Here is a 19,741-nt window from a genome sequence, read left to right on the forward strand (position 1 = left end):
GTAACCCCAAGTACTTTTTTTTTTCCTGCCCCTCTATTTCCCTCCTCCGACCAAGTCTGTTTTTCAGTATTGAAAATCCACAGACAGGCAAGTCACCTAACTCAGGGTCACCTGCACCCTGGTGTCCTTCTGAGTCTTCCCCCTATTTGTCCACACACCCAGCCTAAAGAAGAAAACACTCAGTCCCTGATAGGAAAAAGCCACTGTCTTCAGAGCCAGCCCTATGGACTGTGGACTGCAGAGATGTGGTTCTGGCCCCTCTGCTCACTGGTCATATGATGTGGTTTCCAAACCTCCTAGCGCACTCATGCTCTCTTCACTCAGAGTGGACTCTGAACACCAGAGAGGTTCTAACGATCCAGAGTCATGTGATGTCATGAGGAACAGGCTTGGAAAGGACCGTTCTCCCACCTAACCTGCCCCACGGCAACCCCACCTTGGCTGCATGTGTGGTCATCGTGAAGCCCAAGCTCCTTCTTGCATTATCTGTAGTTAAATCAGCTGGGGCAGTTGCTCTCCACTGTCTCCTTGCCCGGATAAAGAATCACACACCTCTGGGTGTGATGAGGGAAAACCAGCCCCGAATACAGAATCGATAGCACTGTGGCACACTGTGAGACAGAGTTTGGCACACAGCGAGCTGGGCACCAGCAGTCATTTCTTCCCAACTGCATGCAATGTAACCAGCTTGCTTGTACTTCTGCTCCCATGACTTCCCCACCCCCCAGTGTGGGCTGTGGCAAAAAAAAAAAAAAAAAAAAAGAAAAGAAAAAAAGAAAAAAAAAGCCTTTCCTTCCTCAAGTTGCTTCTATCTGGTGTTTTGTCACAGTGATGAGACGGTAACAGATAACACCAGTTCTCCCCTCTTGTGTGCTTGGAGAACTTTCTGAAGAACCTATCCGCAAGACTCACCTTGGTGCTTTACAGATATTTGCATCTGGCCCTCTTTATAGATTTGCATTGTGAGTCTTAACTTTCTTTCCTGGTTTCTTGTCATGTGTGATGTTGACACTTGTGCACCATGCGTTCATTGGGCCGATTTGCTGATGTTCACGACCACTTGGTCCCAGACAGAACTCCCTTCTGGCAGGACTAGGTTCGTTCTCGGAGAGGTCATAGGATTCCGAAGCAGTAGCTCCATTTAAAAAGTTTGATCATGCATCACCAGCCATCTAAAGAGCTGAAATCAGATCCTGAAGCAAATACTCTTCCAGCAATGTTTGTCACAGCGCTGTTGACATAGCCCCAAGGTGAAGAGAACCCACATGCTCTTTAATGGCCGCGTGCGTAAACAAAGTGTGGAATCGGAACCGTTGGCAGGCAGGAATGAGTGAGTTCGTGCCACCGCGCAGATGGCCCTCAGACGCATTATACTACTGAAAGAAGCCAGACAAAAGCAAGCCTCACATTACAAAAACCTCATTTATATGAAATATCTAGAATAAATACATCTGTAGAGGAAAAGAGCAAATTGTGGTTGCCACGGGCTGAGGGGAGAAAGACACAGGTTGGATTGTTGGCGGGTTTGGAGTGTTCTCTGTGAGGATGAAAATGAGTGTGGGCTGATGGCTCAGTCCAGGGACTGAACCACTGCCCACTGGTCAGTTGGGTTAACCCAGGGCTCCAACCGCATATGTAGCAGAGACTGGCCTTGTTTGGGCACCAGTGGAAGGGGAAGCCCTTGATCCTGCCATGGTTGGACCCCCAGTGCAGGGGAATGTCAAAGGGGGTGGTGGATGGGGGGAACACCCTTATGGGGGAGGGGGAGGGGGAGGGGGATGGGGAGGGGGAGGGGGAGGGGACTTATGGACAGGAAACTGGGAAAGGGAATAACATTTGAAATGTAAATAAGGAAATATATCCAATTAAAAAATAAATAATAATAAAAAAAGATGTCCTTAAAAAAAAGAACAGGGTTGGGTATTTAGCTCAGCGGTAGAGCGCTTGCCTAGCAAGCACAAGGCCCAGCTCCAAAAAAAAAACACTGGCTGCAATTCCAGAAGATCAATGTTCCCAGCACCCACATGGCAATTCACAGCCATAGGAGATCCAACGCCCTCTTCTGACCTTGAGGCACCATGCAGGCAGGTGAAAACGTAATGAGGCAAAACGCCCATGCACAGAAAACAGAAATAAGTAAAAAAGAGAAAATGTCTTTAACTAAACAGAGACAGTAGTTGTACAATGCTGAATCTTGCATATAGAAAATGCCTCTGAACTATATAGTTAGGATTTCATGTACTGCGGTGGTGGCACACACATTCAGTCCCAGCACTGGGGACGCATAAGGCCAGCCTGATCTACACAGTGAGTTTCAGGACAGCCAGGGCTATAAAGAGAAAGCATGTCCTTAAAAAACAAATAGACAGACAGACAGACAGACAGATAGATAGATTTCATGTTATATGGGTGCCACTTCTATAAATAATATGCGTGCAGCTAGGTATGGTGGTGCATGCTTTTACTTTCATCACTTGGGAAGCAGAGGCAGGAGGATCTTTGTGAGTTCAAGGACAGCCTGGTATACATAATGAGAGTTCTAAGTCAGCCAGAGCTAGAGGGTGAATTCTTCATTTCTCCTGGCCTTCTTCAATACCACGCCCCTCCCTCCCACCAAGAGAGAGAGAGAGAGAGAGAGAGAGAGAGAGAGAGAGAGAGAGAGAGAGAGAGAAACGAAATCACACAGCAGACAACCCTATGGCTTAATCTAGGGATATCTCTGCCAAGATTAGTCCAAAGATTTGTTTCGTTTTCTTTTTTGCAAGACAGGGTTCCTCATGTAGCCCTGTAGACCAGGCTAATCTCAGAGATCCACCTGTCTCTGCCTCCCAAGCGCTGGGATTAAAGCCATGGGCCACCTCCACTCAGCAGTTCAAACCCTTAAAAGCTGAGTTGAAGCAGTTAACCTGAAACGTAAATACTGCCCTTTGAGATTCACTGTTCTTGTGGGCTCTCCCACGAGTTGTTAACACCCTGTGGACCAGTACTACCCCGTCCCACCATTTAGAAACTGCATTCCTTTAGTAAACCTGCCCCCTCTCTGAGAAGGCTTTCTGCAGCCAAAGCAAATTTGGAACATACCGTCTAACCAAGGATGACCTTGAACTTCTGTTCCTCCGGCCTCCCCCTCTCAGGTGCTGGCGTGAGAGGTGTGCAGCTGTCACACCTGTTTTAATGCAGAGCTGGAGGTCAAACTTCTTGGGTCTGGGAAAGACTTGAACAATGAACTGTATCCCCCTCCCAAACCCCTTTTGGTTCCTTCCCCACCCCTGGCCCCAGAGAAATCTGACAGTCTACCTCAGTGACATTGACCTCACATTGCTTAGCTCTGATGTAATAGGACTGATACTTTATCTCTGTAATCTTCTCCCTGAGAACTCAGAACTTCAGTCTGCTCACGAAAAATACCCGAATTGAGCAACCATCTACAAAAACAATACGCACATGTTAAAGTTGATCTGGGCATGGTGGTGCACACCCATGATCCCACTACTGGAAAGGTTGAGGCAGGAGGATAGGAGGATGGTCCATGAGTTTGAGGCCAGTACGGGGTACACAAAAATACTATGTTCTTTTCTTGCTTTTCAGCCATCCTCTCTCTCTCTCCTCTCTCTCTCTCTCTCTCTCTCTCTCTCTCTCTCTCTCTCTCTCTCTCTGTGTGTGTGTGTGTGTGTGTGTGTGTGTGTGTGTGTGTGTATGTCCAGAAGACAGTGTCAGATCCCCTGGAGCTCTGAGCTACAAGCTACTTAATGTAGATGCTAGGAACCCATCTTGGGTGTTAGTGTGAAGGACAACCTTTGGGAGTTGGTTCTATCTTTCTATAAAGTGGGACTCATGAATCAAACACCATTCCTCATAGAGCCATTTTACCTGCCTTTTTTTTCGGGGGGGGGGGGGGGAGGACAGAGTCTTGCCGGGGCTTGCTAATTCAATTGAGCTAGGCTAGCTGGCCAGGAAATCCCAGGTATCCTTCACTAGTGTATTATCCTTCAATAATGCCCTGTGCTGGAGTTACAAGTACATGCCACCACTCCTAGATTTTTAATGTGGGTTCTGATTTTTAATGTGGTTCAAAGCAAACACTTCAGTGACTGAGAAATCTCCCCAGCTCTCTTCTTGTCTGTCTTGATTTGGGTGTGGGGGCCCACCCTGCACATACAGTAGGAGATTAGTGGCTTCAAAGAAAACGTTGATTAAGTTGAGGTGTCAAATTGTTATGCAAGGTGGAAAGTACCTGCTGGGCTACAAGCTGACTCTGATGATGCAGAGCAAAGCGCAACAGAGTGTTATGTTATATTGGCCGATCCTGGTGTTCATCACCACAGTGGTAGTAAAACTGAATTGGGCAAAAGGTGTGGAAAATACTAGAGCTTTCACTATGGCTACTACTGATCCAGGTGACTCTGTTAGCATTAGAAGCAAATCAGAACAGACTAGTGCAAAATTTTTCTTTGGATCAAAATAGCTAGACCTTGTTTTCAAAACACAAAATGAAACTTAATGTCATAAAAACAAAACAAAACAAGGAAAGTCCAACCATTAAACTATCCAGACCATTACAAAGTAAGCAGAGGTTAAGACAAAATGTAATGTGGTTCACTGGATAGACTCTGGGATCCAAAAAGGACATTAGGTAAAAATATTAGCCACTCCCGGCTAAATGTGGTAGCGCTTAAGAGACTGAGGCAGGAGAATCACCAAGTTAGAAGCCAGTGTAATACCTTAGCTCAAATAATAGCAACAATAATAACGAAAGGCTAAAACCACCCAAAGGAAATAGAGAGTGAGTTGTAACAGTGTAACAATATTGGCTCCTTAGTCATGGTGACTATAAGATGGCGACATCAGGAGACACTGGTTGGAGTATGAGAAGTCTCCATACCCACTTCCACTTTGCAATTTTTCTGTAACTGTTAAAACATTATTTTAAAAGCCTCTGGACTGGCAAAATGGTTCAGCTAATAAAGGTGCTTCCTGCCAAGCCTGACAACCTGCATCTGCTGGCCAAATCCCACAGGGGGGAAGGAGAGAACCAACTTGTGCAAATTGTTCAACACACATGTGCACATGTACACACACACACACACACACACACACACACAAATGTAATTTAAAACAGAACAAGACTTATTGATTTCAAATTTTATTTAAAATATTTGCCTTAAATATTTGTCTTAGCTGTTGCATCCTTAGTCACCTGCCACAGGAGAGCCGGTTGGCCCTGGCGATGTCGGCACAAGGCCGCAAGGGAGAACTGCCAGGCTGACAAACTCAGCTGCCAGCCAGGCCCAGAGCCTGGGTGTTGAGTTGGCCACTCAACATCTACCCTGTCTGTGAACTGCTGGGAACGTGTGAAGGGGCTGGTCCTACAGAAACAAAGCTATAGGATCTCCGAGACACAGGGCAACAACAGGATGATCTGGGAGGAGTCCCAGTGAGGACCCAGTATTGATGGTGTAGCAGAAGCCAGGGACCTCGAACCAGACCAATGACTCACTGCAGTGAGCATTTGTAAGTAAAGCTGTTTGGGTTAAGGGGAATCTATGTGACACACCGCAGCTTCCTCGGAGAGATTGTTTTTTCTTTTTTTGAGGGGAAGTTGCAAGGGTGCAGGTAGACATGAAGAGACTTCGAGATGAGTGGGACCAGGGTGCATGATGTGAAATTCACAAAGAACCAATAAAAAGTTTTTTAAAAAGGAAAAGGAAAAGGAAAAGAGTTGTCTTAGCTGGTGATTAGCTGGGTGAAGTTCCTGCTTACACTTACAAGGTCCTTGTTTCAACTCCTAGGTATCAGAATGAAAATTGTCTTTTAAAATGCATCCTTGAAATTTTCAAAAAAAATTAATTGTAATATTGTGTTACATTTTACTTGTTTGTTGTTTGAGAAACGGTCTCACTGAATAGCTGGCTAGTAGATCAGCTGACCTCAAATTCACAGAAATGCACCAGCCTCTGCCTCCCAAGTGCTCGGATCAAAGGCATGCACCACCATAATGTAGCCTGGCTACATTGTGTTAAACATTTTAAAATTCTTTTTTTTTCTTTTCTTTTTTTTTTTTTTCTCGGAGCTGGGGACCGAACCCAGGGCCTTGCGCTTGCTAGGCAAGCGCTCTATCACTGAGCTAAATCCCCAACCCCGTGTTAAACATTTTAAATGCACGCTTCCCCATGCTTGATCCCTGGCACCACCAGAAGCAAAAACACAACAAACCATCGTCTCAAAAATTCTTAAATAGAGGCTGGAGTAATGGGTCAGTGATACTGGCTGCTCTTTTTGGGGACCTGGGTCCAATTTCCAGCATGATTAGTCCAGGAGATCGGAGACCCTCTCTGTGCAGGCAACTCCCACACACTTAAAAAATAACAAATTAAAAATTCTTCAACAACTGAGCATGGTGGTGCACACCTTTAATCCCAGCACTCAAGAGGAAGGGGCAGGTGAATCTCTATGAGTTCAAGGCCAGCCTGGTCTGCACAGTGAGTTCCAGGACAGCTGGGGATATGCAGTGAGACCATATCTCAGTCAGTCAGTCAGTCAGTCAGTCAGTCAGTCAGTCAGTCAGACAGACAGACAATCCTCAGACTGAAGTGAACTTAAGGGGTTTCAACAAATAGGAGAGCAAGGACACAGACCTCCTGGACAGTGGAAACATCAGATTCTATTCTCCAGGTGCTGACAGTCTCCCTGAGAGGCCATCCTCCTTTCAAATCCCCAGATCTCGTCTTCAATAGACCCATGACTAGGGGATATCCTTGTGGATGCTTTAGAATACAGTGCAGGAGAGTCTGTGTAAGGACACTGTGTCATATTACTCTGCAGAAACTCAGTTTTCCTGGTCACAGATCTTGCCAGGAGATGTCTACCAGGAAGTTCAGATGAGCCACCTCACTCCTTGCTCAAAAGGGTGTGGCCTCGGCACAGATAGTTAGAATCTTAGTCAACAGCAGAAGGATATATCTTAATCTGGCATAATACCCATGTACCTTCCCACCCACTCACCCTGGGGTCATTTCCTTCTCTATTATGCAAGCGTTCCATCACTCATAAGTAGGGACCACATGATGTTGTGGGCAGTACCTTCCTCAGACACACATGGAGGTCGAGTGTGTGGTGCTGAAGGAAGCTGGTTTGTAAGAGACAACTCCAATTTTTAAAAAGATTTATTTATTCATTCATTCATTCATTCATTTAATATATATATAAGTACACTGTAGCTGTCTTCAGACACACCAGAAGAGGGCATCAGATCCAATTACAGATGGTTGTGAGCCAACCATGTGCTTGCTGGGATTTGAACTCAGGACCTCTGGAAGAGTAGTCAGTGCTCCTAACCACTGAGCCATCTCTCCAGCCCGCAACACCAATTTTCACTTCTGATTCTAGTATCGATTAATTTTTCCTCAGTCCCTATGGCCCTTGGTTTCCACCACTGTAAAATAAAAGTGATAATGATGTTTATTTTAGATGAACATTGGAGGATTAGGTGAGATGATTCGTATAACATGCTTAGAATATACCTAGTGCAAAAAAATCATGCAAACATGGTGTCTGACTCCCTTGGCCAGCTCCCTTCATCTCTCAGCTTTGGGTTCAGTTAGATTGAGGAGATGGCTATGTAAGCATAGGCTGGTGTCTCTTTCTTACTGTGTCCAACTTGCAGACAAATTCCATGGCTCTTCCATGGTCTAAACCCTGCTTAGTGGTCCTCACAGCTGCAGGCTGGCTCTCCGTTCTCCTTGTGTGAGAATTTTCTGTAATTGGATTCAGTTGTTCTCAAGGATATAGTTCAGCCCCAGATGCCCTATGAGCAGTGTTGGGGTTTGAGGGGGTGGAAGATCTGAATCCCACTCATCCTAGCCTTCCCATCCTAAACCTCCCTTTCTTCTCTCCTAAGTGTGACAAAGACCAGGAATCTGTTAAATCCTGTCTCCTACATCTGCTGCGAACACCCTCATGGAGAAATACCACTTCCCAGTTAAGGAGATGTCAGAAATACTCCATAGTCATCATGAAGGACCACTGTCCTGGGCAGGTGAGACGCCTAGTGGATAGGACACCGGTGAGCCTGATTAACCTGGATTAATCTGGGAATCCACAGCTGTTCTCTGACCTCCACATGTGCCATGACACATGTGCCCACACACGCAGTAAATGAATGTTTTAAAAGCACATAGGTCTTATCACACCACCATCTAAATTTGTAGTTTATGAAGCAAATGTGATTTGGGCAATGTAGTTTGATGCGGAACTAAGGGATTTCCACATTAGTTGAATCATCTCACGTTCATGGTCTTAATACAAAGCTCTGCCCAACCCTGGTCCAGCCATGCAAATATGTCTCCCTCCTTCTGCTGAGATTTACATCTGCTTTTGTTGTTGTGCTTTTTTTTTCCTGCTGTGAACTTTGCAAGGATGAGTTCCAAAGGGCTATCTTGGGATGAGTAAGAGAACAAACCTGGTAACCTGAGATGGCCATCAGACAAGCCAAAGGTCTCAGCTTTGCCCATGACCTAAGCTGGCATTAACTTTGGGCGGGCCATGCCGGGACCACGGTCAGGTTCTATGAGGACTTTAAACAGGCTCCAGGCTCCTGTCACCAGAACCACAGTCCATCAGAGAGGTAGCAGGCAGACATGAGACAGAGGACTGACTCGATCCTGGGGACAAGAGGAGAAAAGGAACAAGCAAAAGTTGTTAGGAGACTGTCAAGGTCTCACGCATATCTATATCCAACAGTACAACGTATTTGGCAGGGTCATGTTGGATGAATCGTTACAGAAGTGCTTTGTATTGATTTCAGTGAGAACATGCCCTTCACCAGCACATACCTCGAGAGGCCAGGGAAGACCAATAATCCCAAGATATAGGTGATAGGACCTGGGCTCCTGGAGTCAGTATGGTTTGCTACAGAGAAGCACAGAGAGGCTCACCCAGGGACAATCGAGCTGGAGACTGGGTGGTGGCAGGGAGGCTATGGCCAGGCATTCTGTTCTGACTGTGTATACCAGCAGACCTGTAGCGCTGCACTTGGCACAGAGTAGGCACCTAGCACATAGTGCTTATAGAGCCCACAGATGATAGGATGAATGAAAGGTGCCACCCTTGAGGCTGTCATGCACACCTGGGAAGCATCCTGCCCTGTGGTGGCTGCAGATTTTGACTTGACGTAGCGAAGCACTTCACGGCCGGGTAGAGTTGATGCGTGGGGCTGGCATGACCTGGGCTGCAGAGGAATGCATGCACAGAGGTCAGCTGTTCCTTGAGTGCTGGGAGCTGCATGATTCAGGGTAGGGCGTTGGACTTCAGGAAGGGTGGGGAGACACGGGAAAGTGCCAGTGAACCCCAGGGGGAGCTGGCCACATCTCCATCTTCCTGCTTCTTCCTTCCTTCCATGGTTTACAGCTTCTGGGCAAAGGCCATGACAGAAGCTCCCAGGCAAGTGACAGCTTTGTTTAGATCTGCAACAGAAACTACACAGATTGGAGGAGTTGAAGCTAGGATTTCTTACGGCCTCAGATGAGCAACACCCCAGCAATTTCTCAAAGAAAAAGGGACTTCCTCATTCCCCAGTCCTCAGGTTCTTCTTTCACCCAGAAGTGGCATCTGCTGGGGATCTGGGTCACTCTGTTTTGGCTCTGTGAACTGGAAGTAGACATGGCCTTTACTGTCACTGTACCATCCTAGCCCGTGGCTGTGAAGGGGCTGGGTAAACTCTAACCACAGGAACCCCAACATAGGGTAGGAAGTAACTCTCCTTTTCTCATGGTGTCTGGTGAGCGTGTTTAGTACTGAAGTTGCCCTGCATATCAGTCTGTCCAGAAGGAAAATAATGTAGCCCGACTGGCTCTCCCTGTGCCTCCGGAGCCTGGCTGTATCGTCAGTTCCCATCCAAGTCTTCTATCAATTCATCTCCAGTGGCAGGTTCTCGGCTCGGGGCTAAAGGGAACAATGCAAGAAGGAGACCCAGCCCATGCCTTCAGGAAATGCAGATCTCTAATGCCAGCCTCAGAAGCAGAGGCTACCATGCCAAGCCTCCCAGGTCACAAGGCCACAGCATATGGCAGTACTGCCTAACTCAGGTTTGCGTGGTGACCTCTCAGCCCCCACCCCATCCTCTTCTGTGCCAGCCACTGTCCCATCTTTCCCAGGGTACTCTGGGCCTTCTCTTGCTCTGACATTTCCATCTGGAAGGTCCTTCTTCCACCCAGTGCCAAGCCCTCTCTGGGAAGACTGCCCGCAGGCCCTCCCTGCTCTGGTCTCTCATTTATTCCACCCGTGGCCAGTGAAGTGTGCTCTGTGGAGGGATCTAAGGCACGAAGCCTCCAGTCACATTGACCAGCCAGTCCCTGTTCTACCATCCACACTCCACGGTGGCCAGGGCTGTGTCTGTCCTGACCACTGCTGTTCACTGAGCCTACAAGGCGAAGGAATTCAGTTGACTGAGAGCTCTGGGGAAGGCATGTGACTGATAATGCCCCTGGGACTGTGGTAGTTTGCAGGAGGCTGTGGGAGTCTGCACAAGGGTGCGTGCACTCCAGGGAGAGGGCCAGGTGAGCATGTGGAGGTTAGGCTAGTAGAGCTGTCGGGGAGACTAGAGGTGAGACAGACGGGGCAAAGAAGTTCAGGTGAAATCTTAGCCTGTCCACACAGCTGCGGTTCACCCAAGGCCTCCCACCTTTATCCTCTTCCTCCTTATCTACCTCTTAGAAACACTTAAAAGGAGCCTGGGAATAGGAACGGGAAGGCAGCAAGGTAGGGGGCAATGACTCTGGCTGAGCCAGATGTGTCAGTGTGTAACTCCTCTTCTCCAGAGGCTGAGGCGGGAGTGCTTTGAATTGGAGGTTAACCTGGAATACATAGCTAGACTCTTGTCTAAAAATTAACACACACACGTACACATACAGATACACACACACACATACACACACGTACACATACAGACATGCACACACACAGACACACACACAGACACACACACAGACACAGACACACAGACAGACAGACAGACACACACACACACACACACACACACACACACACACACACATGCTCTGTCTAGGAGTCTAGGATCCTTGTCCTCTGTTGAAGTTCAAGCTCTAACTTCTTCCCTGGCTAAAGCTGCCAGACACAGGAATACAAGCGCCCAATGGAGTGTGAGCTGCAGATAAACATTGACTAATCCTTTACCGTAAGTAAGCTTTGAGCTTATAACAAAAGAGGTGCATTACTTGTCGAATTAGCTTAACAGAACTTGCTGTATTTTCATTGGTTAAACCTTGCAACACTTCCTACACTCCCTCACTTCAGAATCTGTCACTCCCTCCTGCCAGGAGCCTCCTCCAAGAAGCCCTCCGAGATCCTGGGGTTCCTGCAACATACAAGACTTTAGAGCTTCAGGGAACCCTGGGAATCGATCCCCTGCTTCATCCCAGATGTGTGGAGGAGGTTGAGGCCCAGAGGCGACAGGCATTGGCAAGGCCTTGAACACCCCTCAACAAGTGAGCCGTAACTTGGGCCTTGAAGAAACCATAAAATAGGGGCACCCCCAGCTTAGGAATGGCCTTAGCTGGCCCAGCCATCACATGTGAGCAAGGCTCCCACTCCCACCCAAGGCTGTTTCCTGGATATCCTCATACCTCCACATGAGTCACCTTCTTCACCTACCAGGCCAGAGGTGGCACGCAAGGCACAAGAGGAAGGCCCTGGGGCTTTACTGAGTTGTGGGAAGGTGCCAGGAGAGGGTGGCGCAGGGAGACAACCCAGCAGCCTTGGTGGGTGGGGCTGCTCCTCAAGAGAGACACCCTCCAAAGTGCCAGGAATCAACCAGAATCCACTTAGCAACCTGGCCTGCGGGGCTAGCTCTTCAAAAGGCTCCTCTCTGACTTGCCCACTCTGCCTTGCTCCGTTTCCTCACGTCACTTGACATTACACTGTGTGTGGCTTTGTGTTCCGTCAGTCTCAATCACTTCACAGATTCTCATCATCTTCCCTAAGCCACCCAACAGGCCCTGGTACTGTAGGAGTGTTTCATGAACGTTGCTGAAAGAGGCAATCTCACTGAAGGTCACCTTGTGTGGGGCACAGGACCTGGTGCTTCCTCCCTCAGACACGTTAGGGATCCACCTGAAACCCGCATGAGGTGGGCAGCGCAGTTCTGGGTTTAGGAACCCTCCTCTGTGTAGACTCCAGTCTGGGTCGGGGCTGAGGAATTTAGCATCACAGATAGTGATAGGTGAGGCACCGACAGGCAGAGGCCTATTGGCTGCCGCTCCGGAGGACCTGAGTTGCCACCGGCCTCCTCCGGTGGACCATACTAAGTGCCTAAGGGTAAGACATGTATAGATGATTTCCCCATTTTCAAGATCCCACCCCAGAAGCCAAAACAGCACATGTTTTCCTTCTCTTCTCTTTCCTGCCCCCAGTGAAGTGTCATGGAGCCCAGGTTAGCCTCAAACTCACTATATAGCTGAGACTTTGAACTTCTGATTCTCCTGCCTCAACGTCTCACATACTGGGTTAACCATGTATATTTCTTTCCCCTTCCTCCTTGTTTTCTTATTTTACATTTATTTTTTATTTTATGTGCATTGGTGTTTTGCTTGCACATATGTCTATGTGAGGGTGTTGGTTCTTCTGGAACTAGAGGTACAGACAGTTGTGAGCTGCCATGTGGGTGCTGGGAATTGGACTCAGGAACTCTGGAAGAGCATCCAGTGTTCTTAACTGAGTCATCTCTCCAGCCCTTTTCTTACCCTGCTATTGCTTAGTTTGTTATTTGTTAGTTTCGCACATGTAAACAATGCGTTCTGATTATTCTTTTCCCTGTGTCCTCTCCCCTACGTTCCTATCAACACCGGTAATTATTCCAAATTTCTTTTGTAGATTTATGATGTTTGCATTTGTTTATTTGTTTTGCTTTGTTTTATCGAGACAGGGTTTTATTGTGTAACCTAGGCTGGCTTCAAACTCCAAGGCAATATTTCTTTCTACGACTCCCGAATGCTGGAATTACGGTGCATACTACAGTACCTAGTTTGTGCAGTACTGGGGATCGAGCTCAAGGGCCTGTGAACGTTTGACGAGCCACACCCCTGAGTGCACATGCGTTGATGCACACATTGCTTGAATCACTTTGCTGGCCCAGCTTTCAGAGTCAGGAGCAGGGCACCGGCATAGTTGGTGCAAGGAGGATTTCAACTTGTGGGACCACAGAGATGCAGACACACCTGGGCATGGCGATGGAGCCCGACCCCAGAGCAACAGTGATCTGCCTCCTTCCAGCCAGGCCGGCCAAGGGCAGAGTACTGTGCCAGGAGCTAAAGGCCCACTCCTTGCCCCGACACATGCTTTCTTGTTTGCTCAGTGTGCCTCTGCACCAGATGACCTAGAGTCTAAGCTCTCCAGCTTAGTTCTCCAATGGCTCCCCTCCTCTTCATGCCCTGGGGTTGACGTTAGGCACTCCTTCCATACTCTGGGTTAGGGCTCCCTTTTCCAGGGGTCTCAAGCCTCTCTTTGTCTTTGTCAAACCAAGGTTGAGCATGCCCCATGATTCCCTAGGGCCTTAGTTGGCTCCCTGTCTATCTTGAGACCCAGTCCAGGTACCTCCTTTAAATATCTTTTCCCAAGCCAGTGAGATGGCGTAACTGATAAAGGTTGGTAAGCCTAATAACCCAAATCCAATCCCCTGGAGTGACTTGGTGAGAAATAAGACCCAACTCCCATGGGTTGTCCTTGGACCTATACATGAGTACCGTGGCATACATGCATGTGCACGAGTGCGCACACGTGCGTGTGCGTGCACACACACACATACACACACACTATGATAAATGATAGACACATTCTCTCATGATGAAGCCAAAGCTCACTCTTCATCTTTCCACCCTACTCCTCAGTGAGGACATCACCCAGCTGGCCGCCTGGATCAGGAACAGCCAAGCCTTTTCTCACTTCTTGGGTGCCCATCCAATCTTCTGTGAATTTTGCCCACTGCTCTCGGTGTCCCGGAACTGTGCACTTTTCATTTCCCACAGCCATGTCCACATTCGTGATTCATCTCTTGCACTTGAACTTGGAAAGCAGACGGCCCCTCCATTCTCCTCCGTTCGCCTTCAATCCATACTCTATGCAGCAGCCAGAGGTGGATCCCAATGCTGTCATGTCTTTGTGCAAAACCCTTCCATGTCTCACCATTGCCCATGTTATCTGTTTGCCTGGCATCAGAGGCCCTGCCTGACCTGCGCTCTGTGGCCTCAGCTCACCTCACCTGTCTATCCAATGACTATGGACCAACTCATTGTCAGCCTTGGCTCACCGCAGAACCTGCTCCACAAGGCCTCTTATCTTTAGATTTCAACCATTTGGAGAGTCCTCTTTGGGAGTGATCTGGGTAAATAAGGTGTGTGTGTGTGTGTGTGTGTGTGTGTGTGTGTGTGTTCACAATGGTTCCTCATCAGCCTTCTACCTTCAACAAGCCGGTTAAACAGACAAGTATTAGTAAAACAGAGTAAGGAGGTCACAATCGAAAGATGAGCCCAGAGATCCTGTGAAGCCCAAGTTGATCCTCAGGATCCCGACATGAGGTTTGGACTTACACAGAGGGATGTGGGTTTGCAGAGCTCTATTAATTCTGGACAAGTTGAGGTCCTGGCCGTCATTGCTTGGGATACACTCTGTCCTTCCTGCATAGTGGTCTAACAAATTGTCAGAACGGTGTGAAATCTCTTACTGGGAGACACTAAATCTCATGTTTTTCCTTCTCCCAGAAAAATTCTAAGGTCCTGGATCCATAAGCACAATAGTCAAGGAGAAAAGCCCCAAGTCTCTTAGAATATCTTCAATTTTGTCAGGGTGGTTATAATTTTTTGTTTCAAAACAATTTAAGATGGATCTGTCTTGAGTGCCAGCCAAACGCACACAGGTCCTCCCTCTTACGGCCCCTGCAGCCAGAGCCTGGGCACCAGCAGGGCCACAGGGCAGGCACAGCCCACAGAGGACTTCTAGGAACCAGAATGAGCAGAGATGAGGCAGCTGGGGCCCAGAGAGGGACCCATCTAGCTTGGGTGATGCTCACAGATGTGAAGTTGGGGGTTCAGATGTAAGATTTTGAGTCTATTGTTTCAGGGGTTCCTAGGTTACTAGGAGAGAGAAGACTCCAGAAGACTAAACTGCAGCTTGTTGGCCAGCAGCCTGACAATTAGCGTCATGCTCAGTCAGCCCTCCAAGAGAGAGCCAACTGGAGACCAGCTGAGATCACAGGAAGAGCTGAGGGGGTGGGAAGGACCCAGAAGGAGTAACAGTCCAGAGACAGAAGGGGCAAAGGCTGGTGAGGAGGTGGGGGTGTGTCCCACAGCTTCCTTCTGAGCCCTGCTTACAGCTCCTTGCCCACTGCTTAGGTCGGCCTCAAGTTACTTTTCCTAGGCAGCATGGTCAAGAGGGAGCAGGGTAGGGATGGTTGGAGGTCGGGGAGGGCGAGCTTGAGGTTCTACAAGGAAGGCCCCAGCTGACAGAGACCATATCCCCCGGGTGGGCACACTGTATGCTGAGTCCCCAACAGTCTTTAAACCCCTCTCACCTCCTTTGCCCCTTCCATATATCTTGGGATCGTGTTCCTTATACCTATTGCGTAGGAGAGGGCTGGAGATGTAGCAGTTGCCTAACAGGTACAAGGCCTAGCACTCAGAAGGCCAGTGCAGAATTGTAGCAAATCCAAAGGCTAGCCTCGGCTACAAAGTAATAACCCCTTCCCTCAAAAAGACAGAGGTGCTGAGGATATATCTCAGTTGGTAGAGTCCTTGCTTAGCTTGCACAAAAAGCCCAATCCCAAAAGTTCAATCCCAGCACTTCATGTAACTGAACATGGTGATCCATCCCTGTATCCCAGCACTTGAGGCAGACTCAGGAAGATCAGGAGTTCAAAGCCGGCCTCTGCCACATAGTGAGTTGGTGGCACCCATGGGCTACATGAGCCCTGTGTCTCCCAATCTCCATACCTACACCCCCCTCCAAAGCAAGGCATGATGGTACACACCTATTCAGGAGGTAGAAAGAGAAGGATCAGGGGTTTAGGTCATGCTTGGCTACATAGCGAGTTCAAGGTCATGTGACACTGTCACAAGCAGAATCCTAAGAAAGAAAGGAAAGAAACTGGCATTTGTTGGACCCCTGAAAGGGCCTCCCCCTCTCTGTCATTCTACATGGTCATTCACAGGTCATAGGATCTAGAGCCCAGCTGGGGAGGCCTGAGTTTTTGTGCTAACTCTGCCATGACTGTCTCTCGGGTTCTGCAGATGAGTATTGAGGCATCCAGTCTCCCAGGCATCTTTGTTCCGTCCTCTCTGCTCTCTCTAACTTTAAAACATGGTTCATTTGTCTCTGCAGAGAGGCTGAGCATGTACCAGGCTGGGGAAGGATGACTCTTGTCATATCCTGCCAGTTAGCTCTGAGGGTGACTTCCCAAGCAGTGGTGGGAGAAGCTGGATGGGGGACAAGGATTCTAATTTCACCTCTGGAACCAAAGCTGGGTCTGGCCTTCTCACTCCTCCAAGACCCCAACTGACCTCACCACTGAGAGGCTGGGAACTGACCCAGGGGCTGAGCTGAGATGATGGACTAGGAGGCCCTAAAATTAGCTCCAAGGCAAAGGGAGCAGGAGCTGGCCCCAGCTGTAGACTCCCACAGTGCCAGGAATGGAGTCCTCACCCAGCGCAAGTGGAGAGACGAGCCAAAGTCTCAGCAGGGACTTGGCGCCATGCAGGGAGCCGAGAGTCACAGCTTCCTATAGGCACAGGTCAAAGGAGCTTGGAGGACAAGGGGGCCAGCTCCTTGGGCTCTGAGTTGGGTGCCAGCCACCAGCCTTTTAGAGCTTTGGGAGGCACCAGGGAGGAGCGTTGCTGTTTATATTCTCCTGGGACAGGGTTAAGGGGACCGACCTGTCCCCTCAAGGCTGAATTAGATAACCACAAACCTAAGTACCAACTCCAGGAGTGTAGGAGGACTAGATAAGCTTCCCTTGGGAGTAGATTGGAGACACCAGTGACCAGTCCCAAAGTCAGGGCCTTTTCTCCACCCAGGGTAGCAGCCCCACCCTTGTCTGCCTGAGGGCTTTGAGGGGCTTGTGAAAATGCAGATTCTGCTGGGCATGAAAGCACATGTTCACAACCCCCCAACACACACACACACACACACACACACACACACACACACACACACACACACGCCCAGGGCAGCCAGGGTTACATAGAGAAACCCTGTCTTGAAAAACAACAACAACACCCTAAATAAAACAAAAAACGAAGCAAAACAAAATAACAATGACAGCAAAGAAGGAGGAGAAAGGAGAGGGGAGAAAAATTAAACAAAGTCTAATCTCTATTGAGCACAATGCCCGGATAAGGCATTGAGAATGTTAAACATTTTTTCTTTTTCTTTTTCTTTTTCTTTTTTTTTTTTATATGGGTTTTGGTTTTGTGAGGCAAGATCTCACAGTCCTCTCACGTTGGTCTCCTGAGTGCTGGATTATAGACAACGCTCAACTACTCTTTTGTTTGTTTGTTTGTTTTTAAATTTACATTTTTAAATTTACATTTCAAATGTTATTCCCTTTCCTGGTTTCCCGGACATAAGCCCCCTATTCCATCCCCCTACCCTTCTTCTATAATGATGTTCCTCTCCCCATCCAACCCCCTTTCCATCCCCTTATGTCCCCCCATCCCATCCCCCCACTCCCCTTCTTGCCCCCCTCGACTACTCTTGATATCTTATTTGATTCCCTTAACAACTCCAATGAATAGACAAAACTGAAGCTCAGAGATTTAAGGGACTTGCTCAAGGTCACACAGCAAATCAGCAGCAGACAGGGCTGGGACCTCCACTTGTGCCTGCGTCCATCAGCACACCCATCTCCTGAGGGTGACCTTGAGAGCACAGCACAGTTAGATGGCCTTGGGGAGTGCAGGAGGGAAGCAGAGGCAGGCCTGGGAGGATGGGTTAAGGTCATGCACTGTGATTCAGAAATCAAGCTGCGAGGGTGGGGAAAGGTAAGGTGACAAGTTCGGGCATGAGGCTTCCCTCTGCTGGCCAGCTTCTGCTTCCTCCTCTGTGAAGTGAGGAGGAAGTTTGAATTCAAGAAGAGTTCCACTCCAGGCCTGCCTGGCACACAGTAGGCCCTCAGGATGTGTGAGCGGGGCCTTGCCTTCCCCTGGTGACTTGGGAGTGACAGGGTTAAGTAGAAGTCTGGAGAGGACCGAGGAGAGGCGCTAGGTCACAGCCTAGAGAGGTCTCTGGGAACCAACCCTGACAGATAGCATCCGGCTCCGCCCACCCCTCATCCCACCCCTGGCTCTTCCCTCTTGGCCCAGGCTGAAGAGGCAGTCAAACTAGTGGGCCTAGTTTACTACAAAAGCCCTCTGGAAAGTAAACACCTTCCATCTCTCACACCCCACCCCACCTCCCATACTCTACCCCACCTTCTTTGTCAAAGCGCCCTCAGCTATACGAGAATCATCCTCCTAGTGCCCAATAGGCTAATGCCCTTGGGGACCTAAACTCCACTAGGCTGGGCCGGATGTCAGGCCTGGCCTCTGGAAGTCTACGGTGACTCACGTTCACTTCCTCCACCTACAGTCATAACTTTGTTCCTGAATCGAGGACACGTTCCTTAAGCTGTCCTCACTCGGTAACTCCTGAAGAACAGCTTCGCCAGGTGGATCCCCACCCACTCCCCTCCCCAGCGTGCCTTCCATAGACGTGTGCTGCTAGAATAAAGAGCTGCTCCTATGGGCCTCTGTAGAAAGTGGACAGGGCAAAGGGGCCATTAGCTTCTCCTGGGACAGAATCGAGGCGCTCTGTGGATCCTCGAGCTCTCTCTGGGGATCTGGGGATCCTCGAGCCCCCTCCAAGCACGTGCTGTGGAGCCTCTAGCCTCCTGCAGAAAGCTGATCCTCATCGGGAGTCTAGATTTCAGAGAATTCACCGAATCTATCTTCTTCATTTACCATATGAGAAGTCTGGGGCTACGAGGAGACCATCACCAAGACAAGGTCACCCAGAGAAAGGTGAAAAGATAACTTTGGCGCCACCCTGTGGCATAAAGGAGGAAACGCAGAGCTGGCGAACCTAGGTTAGTCTCCCGGGATGGGGGCAATTCCTCTACACCAGGACCCTCCTGGGTAATAGAGCCCTGCTCCTTCCAGTTACACAGCCTCTGTCCCCACTGGTCACTCCAATGCAGTGTCCCTCTCCCATACCAGACTAGGAGCTCCTCAAGGGCAAAGCCAGATCTGAATCATCACACCATTTATAAGGGCATTGTGAAGGCTCGAGGAAATGATTTAAGCTGAGCTGAATTCAGTATCAATTGGAAGGAAACAGCATGCAATGTGGGCAAAAACTTCTGCCCAAGAATGTTTATTGAATCAATGCTTGTAAAAGCAAGAGTTGTGCTGGTCACTGTTGAAGAGAGAGATGGATGCAGGCCTCCTTGTGCTGCTCATTTCCCTTGTGTTTGAAATGTTTTGAAACAAAGGAATGAGTAGAAAGCATCAAAGTCCAATGATAGAGCCCAAGTGAACTATACACAGCTGCTCAAAGGAAAGTGTTCGAGACATTTAAAAATGCTAGCATGGGGTTTAATTTAATACTGAAATTGTTCACAAAAAGTATTTTAATTACATTGATTTATTCATACATGTGTGTTTTATTGATAAGTATCATGTGCCATATAATTTGCTCATTTAAC

The 19,741-nt window shown here is 48.5% G+C and overlaps 1 protein-coding gene and 1 long non-coding RNA gene across 2 annotated transcripts in view; one reads left to right on the forward strand and one right to left on the reverse strand.

Annotated features, from left to right (window-relative positions):
- Fchsd2 (FCH and double SH3 domains 2) overlaps window positions 1-19,741 on the forward strand; it is a 320,482-nt gene that overhangs the window by 22,949 nt on the left and 277,792 nt on the right. Inside the window, exon 2 of the mRNA XM_087558787.1 lies at window positions 7,898-8,035. The gene's annotated coding sequence lies outside the window, so the exon portion shown is untranslated. The remainder of the gene's footprint in view (window positions 1-7,897; window positions 8,036-19,741) is intronic.
- LOC147996902 (uncharacterized) lies at window positions 7,147-11,733 on the reverse strand. The gene is made up of 4 exons (XR_015652244.1): window positions 11,640-11,733; window positions 8,832-9,939; window positions 8,459-8,660; window positions 7,147-7,432 (listed from the first exon to the last, which is right to left on the reverse strand). It is a non-coding gene; the product is annotated as an uncharacterized LOC147996902 (long non-coding RNA).

Source organism: Rattus norvegicus, chromosome 1 (assembly GCF_021556685.1).
Source record: "Rattus norvegicus strain SHRSP/BbbUtx chromosome 1, alternate assembly SHRSP_T2T, whole genome shotgun sequence".
NCBI lineage: Eukaryota > Metazoa > Chordata > Mammalia > Rodentia > Muridae > Rattus > Rattus norvegicus.